The sequence below is a fragment of the Marmota marmota genome, unplaced genomic scaffold (genome assembly GCF_001458135.2).
Source record: "Marmota marmota marmota unplaced genomic scaffold, marMar, whole genome shotgun sequence".
Lineage (NCBI taxonomy): Eukaryota > Metazoa > Chordata > Mammalia > Rodentia > Sciuridae > Marmota > Marmota marmota.
In genome coordinates, this window is record NW_025999932.1 from 44077090 (window position 1) to 44083089 (window position 6000).

The 6000-nt window shown below is 39.1% G+C and overlaps 1 protein-coding gene across 8 annotated transcripts in view; it reads right to left on the reverse strand.

The window, feature by feature from the left end:
* Akap11 (A-kinase anchoring protein 11) overlaps positions 1-6000 on the reverse strand; it is a 47759-nt gene that overhangs the window by 41270 nt on the left and 489 nt on the right. For 2 of the 8 annotated variants that reach the window (XM_048800970.1, XM_048800965.1), the window contains exons 1-2: positions 5546-5841; positions 4264-4348 (exon numbers count right to left, since the gene is read on the reverse strand). The exons of 1 other annotated variant lie outside the window; for it this stretch is intronic. The gene's annotated coding sequence lies outside the window, so the exon portion shown is untranslated. Of the gene's footprint in view, positions 1-4263; positions 4349-5545; positions 5978-6000 lie in introns of those variants that run through there. 5 more of the 8 variants (XM_048800966.1, XM_048800971.1, XM_048800968.1 and 2 more) reach the window with 5 other exon arrangements.

A 6000-nucleotide genomic window follows, 5' to 3' on the forward strand; every position in this document is an offset into this window, starting at 1 on the left:
AAGGAGTACCTGACATGGTAAATATAATGGTAATATAAAAGTTATTTTCTCATTTATAAGTCTCTTAAAAAATAACTATTTAAATAACAATGTATTATAAGATTTATAACAGACACAGAAGTAAAATTTATGACAAAATAGCACACAAAGGATGTGATGGGAGAAAGGTAAAAAAATAAGCATAAGACTTCAATACCATCCATGAAATGATATCATTTCAAGGAAGACTGATAAGTTTAAAGTTGTCTTGTAATCCCTAGAGCAGCCACTAGAAAAATAAAACAGAATAATATCAAATAATGAACAGCAGAATAAAGGTGAAGCTATCCTACTCTCTGTAGAGAAGAAAGCTAAGGCTCACCTTCACGGGGCTGCTATAAGAACACAATGCAATAACATGTAAAAACAATGCCTTATAAGGCAGGAATTTCGGCTCTTCCCTTGAGCACACACCTGGTGTTGAGTTATAAAATCTAAAACTACAACAGCTATCAGTTACTACTATTTTGTCTTCAATTATATTAAAAAGACCTGAGTATTCTTGACATTAATTCTTGATAGTAGCTGCCCAGTAGCAGGAACATGTTAATGGATCTCCTTTGCAGATTAAGATACTTGCTTCTTCATAGTTTCTGCCCTCTTTTTACTCCTGAATCACCTCATTCCTAAATGTAAAACATACATTGTATTCTAACCTCAGCATTATTGACATTTTAGGTTAGCTAATTCTTAGTTGTAGAGGGCTGTCTGTGCATTTTAAGGAGGACACTGTACAGCATCCTTAGTCTCTACCTACTAGATGCCAGCAGGTCCCACCCAGTTGTAAGAACCAAAATTCTCCAAGTATTGCCAAATATTCCTTGGGAAGAAAGGCTGCCTTATTTTAGCATTTTGACATTCTAGTGCCTTATATGTATAGTAGTTTATGCCCTGCATTGATCTGCAAACACTGACGACACTCAACACATATACTTACCAGGGAATTTTGAAGTTAGTAGCAGTTTAGTGATTAGAATACAACTGTGAAAAGCCCTGCTCTAAAGAGCTTACATTCTAAGGCCATGCCTTACCCACAATAAACAACTATTATTGATTGAACTGAATAAGCTATAAAGCACAGAAATTTTTCATCAAGAACATGAAATTCCAAGGAACATTTAATGGCAAAACTGGCATCAGTAGATAGAAAATTCCTACTCGATGGCTTTTTGAAAAATTAATCCTGGGATATGTGTTCTTCCATGAGTTTTCTGAAACATCGATAGGAAAAAAGTTATTGGTCTCTCAAATGCATTCCTAGGTTAGAACTCACTTCTAGGCATGTTTGAGCCCAGTCTGTCAGTTTTAAATTATCAGCATGGGCCTAGTTGACAAATCCTAAGTGGGAATTGCTATGGACTTCAAATCTCCCTATACAGCCAAAAATGAGTGCACGCGCACGCACACACACACACACACACACACACACACACATAGTCTCTCTCTCAAAATACTAAAGCTTCACATATGCTTTCAATGTAAATATGCTATCTATAAATTGAAATAATTTTCTTAACCCATAACAAGATTATTTCTGACATAAAGAGATTTTAACCCAGTAACACATTTCTCATTATCAGTCAAATCTACCAGTAGCAGTAGTAGCTGCCCAGTAGCAGGAACATGTTAATGGATCTCCTTTGCAGATGGTCCAGTGCTTGGCACATAGGAGGTACCCTGTAAGCCCACACAGAATCTATTAACTGACAAGAAAAGCCTGAAAGACAACTTTAAAATTTCAAGCCTAAGAAAACAGAAGGTAGAGCTTTTGCCATTTTTTAGAATAACTGGAAGATGGTGTTTTATGTCAACATAATACCCAAAGGCAACTAAAACAAAGCCACAAATGTTACTCTAAGAATCGTCCATGCACACAACACAAAGCTTGAAAGCTGAGCCCAAAGACTAGGACAAACAATAAATTAAGAGAATCTAAGGGTTCTAGGGAAGGTTAAAAAATAAATAAATAAATAAATGGCAGTGTGAAGAATTTAGAGTCACTGAAGTCAAGAAATAGTTTTAAATAAGTGGTCACCACTAGACTTCTAAACTCTTTTGAGGGCAGAAATGATATTCAGCTCTGAACATTCCTGATGCCCAGATATCAGTACCAGACACACCGTATGCACCCGATAAATACTAACACCCTACATATACCTTGTGGCTGCCATGTGCCAGCTAGACCTTGAGTGCTTTGCACATGTGAATTCATAATTCTCACAGGAGAAGGTGCTGTTATTACACTCATTTTACACACAGGGAAAGTAAGGCATTTAAGTAATTTGTCCAGTTCTCACACCCAGAATTTGTCCTAAAAAGGGATCATTGATCTGGTTAGATCATTACCAAGCTGACAGCAAGTTCAATTCACTGCTATTAGAAAAACCACAGGATGTTAAAAGTACCCCAAAGTACTTATCATTTCCTCCCCATCCACACTTTTCTTAAAGAACGTGCTGTAGTAGTCTGAAAAATATAGCCCTACAATCTGTGAAACACAACTAAGTTTCCTCCCCACTAATTTCCCATTCCCATCTTCCCCCTACCGCAACCAACATGACAAGAAGTAGAAATCTAACCAATCAGGTTCTCTCAATATAAATTTAGAATTGAGTTTTGAAGATATTTGTTAAGAACCATGATTCAAAGTCAAAAATGATTCTCATGTAGATGCTCTAGCACACCAAAGTAATGAGGAAGCAGAAAACAAGAGCCTTGAAGGGAAGGCTAATATGAAAAACACTGGAACGGGCATGCAGTGAGTACCAGAGATCTGAGACAGTATGTTCCCAGGGAAAAACTGGAAGAGCAACTAACTGCCTGAAGACTTTATGGTTTCTAGGACCCCAACCTGGAATCACAAAATGGACTTCAGAGGCAGTGCTCCAACTGTATGACAAATGCCTTTTTTAAGTAAGCTAATTCAAATGGCTTTTTGTTTCTTGCAGCCAAATAATTATTAAGCCAACAAGGGAGGTCAAAGAAAAAACACTGAGTAAGCAGTGACTATGTGCCTCAAAGTAACTTTCTGAGGTAGATATTTTTACTCTCAAGGATAAGGGAAATGAAACTCAGAGATATTTAATTAGCAGGTCTAAGTGACTTCAAAACCCAAACCCTTAACACTATCACTCATTTTCACTGAAGTAACATCTTTCTGTTCCAGGCTATCACACAACTACTTTCCCCCATGAAACATTACCAAACTATTAAAAATAAAAAAAAAAAAAAGTGTTAATTTTCCTCTTTTTGTCATGTCCAAGTTCTTATCTACACATTTCAAATGCCTTTATAACAGGAAGTACTTTTAATGAACTTTTATGTATAAGAATAAATGGAGGGGCTGGGGATGTGGCTCAAGTGGTAGCGCGCTCGCCTGGCGTGCGTGCGGCCCGGGTTCGATCCTCAGCACCACATACAAACAAAGATGTTGTGTCCGCCTAAAACTAAAATAAATAAATTAATAAATATTAAAAAAAAAAAAGAATAAATGGAAAGGGATGGGTTGTAGCTCAGTGGTAGAGCACTTGCCGCATGCATGAGGCACTGAGTTTGATCCTCAGCAACACATAAAAATAAATAAAAATAAAGATACTGTGTCAATTTACAGCTAACAGAATATTTTTTATAAAAGAATAAGTGGAAGGGCTGGAGCTGTAATTCAGTGGCAGAGCATTTGCCTTGCACGTGTGAGGCACTGGGTTCGATCCTCAGCCCCACATAAAAATAAACAAAATAATGGCATGCTGTCCATCTATAACTACAAAAACAATTTAAAAAAAAGAATAAGTGGAAAAAATGAAGATATTTGGATCTAATAAAGCATTTTCCTTTCCTTTCACCATATTACCAGTTTATACACCCTTTCCTCACAACCAAGCTAAGTTCTTTTCCTGACCTGTCCCCACCTCTCATTCCCTCCAAGTGGTTGCTTTGACAAAAAGAAAAAAATACCAGTTTGCCTAACTGGTAATTGCTTTATCCAAAGTTACTTCAACTACTTTACAAAGGCAAGACAAAGCAACAAATGCCCCAAAACTTTGAAACCCTTGCCAAAAGAGTATAAATATCAGCAACAAATCGTTTTTCTATCTCTGAAAATCAGTTTGCCAAGATGGAATGGGAAGGAACTTTCCTCATCTAGATTGGTCTCCTTTACCCTTGACAAAAGACATTTTCTAAGTTTTTTCACATTTTCTTCATATATGGACAGAAGTTCCATACCTATTTATAGGTGGAAATTTCCCTTTAAATGACTTTTAACATTTTTTCTGAATTGGTCTCAGCTCCTTTTCCAGACAGTAAGTTCCTAGAATTTAAAAAAAAATTAAAAAAAAAAAAAAGGTGTTGTTGTTTTGTCTTGAAGTACTGTTTATTTTTCCATCCTCAAAGGCAAAGGAGAATTTCTTCACCTTCTAGACTTACCCTTGGAGTTCAGAGCTAGAGAAGGCTAGAAAATTTCTCACTGTTGGTTCTGGATCCTAGGCAACTCCTACATCTTCACCAACAGAGAAATAATAACCGGTCCAGGAGTATACTGCAAAGTATCAGTCTTTGCAATAGCGCAGTTTTGTGGGCACTAATCACTAGCTCAGCTTGGGAACCAATTTCTTGCCTGATTCCCTTACAATCTTTGATCTCTCATAAATTACTCATCACCACAACTAACAGTGAAATTCACTGTCAATTCTTGGGTCAGTTATGCCTGAAGGAACATTAAAAACTATAAATAACCAGAATAATACTTGAAAGATGTTAATGCATTTTAAAAGATTGGTTAAATTCCACTATTTCATTTTGCCAATCATGTGGGCACTGGGCTACCATTTACTCTAACGTCATAAACGTTAAAACAAAATCACTTTTCATAACTACGTATTCCCATCTTTTCTGAATATTCTTTGAGTATTTTCACATATAACAAAATCATTTATTAACCAACATAATAAATTCCTAACAAGGTGGGAGGATGCTAAGGAAAATTTAAGCTTTTTAAAAGCAAATGAATAATTACAATGCCAAAAAGAGGTTTGGAATTATTAACTTCAGTATACACGAAGGCCATTAACTACGTGCCTCAGCAGTTATTTCTCACCAGTAGAGAAAAAAAAACATTACCAAGTCCTACCACCGTGATGGTTGATTGTGACATTGACATTTTGCCAAAAGTTTGGGGGTTTTTTAATGCTTTTATTACATCTATACCTTTTTTAAATACAGCAGCTTAGATGCATGGAATAAAATAAGTCATCCCTATCATTCGGAATACTGAATGGCCATCACTTAAGCCACTAATGGCCTAGGAGAGAACCTGACAGCTAACGCAAATATAAATTCTCAGAGGAGCCGCCTGACGCTTCGGTTTCTGATATAAAATTCGAGTCCAGAGCTCAGGGATTCTGGCAGTGAAGAATGCTATTTGGGGACAATGTGCAACGTCGTACTCTTCCTATACAGGCTCTCAGTCGCACACCACCAACACAAACTAAGTACGCCCACCACGTACCTGGGGACGGGCTCTGAAGACCACCCCGAGGTTGGAAGCTGAGCCTGACATACGGTGGGGCGGCAGCTCCTGCTTCACACTCAGGAACCACCTTCCCTCTGGGCCCAGGGCCTTTGGCTTCCTCCCTTCCCCACTACTCCCTCCCGCCTCCCACAGCCAAGAGAAGGCGCAGCCTTCAGGCGGCCCCGAAGCAAAGGAAAGACCACCGGCAGGCGGAGAAGCTAAGGAGGCCAAGTCAGGCCTCTCCATCCATCCGGGCCCCCAGTTCCACCGCCACCCCGAGCTCTGCTCACGCCGCTGGCGAGTCGGTGCCTGGCTCACCTTGGAGGCAGCAGCGTCTGCAGCTCACAAGCATGTCACCAGCCGGCAACGACCAGTGGCGCGAGCCAGGCGAGCAGCAGGCGCCCCCACCCGAACAGCCCCCGGCCCTCCCCCGTCCCAGCCCCGCGGCCCGC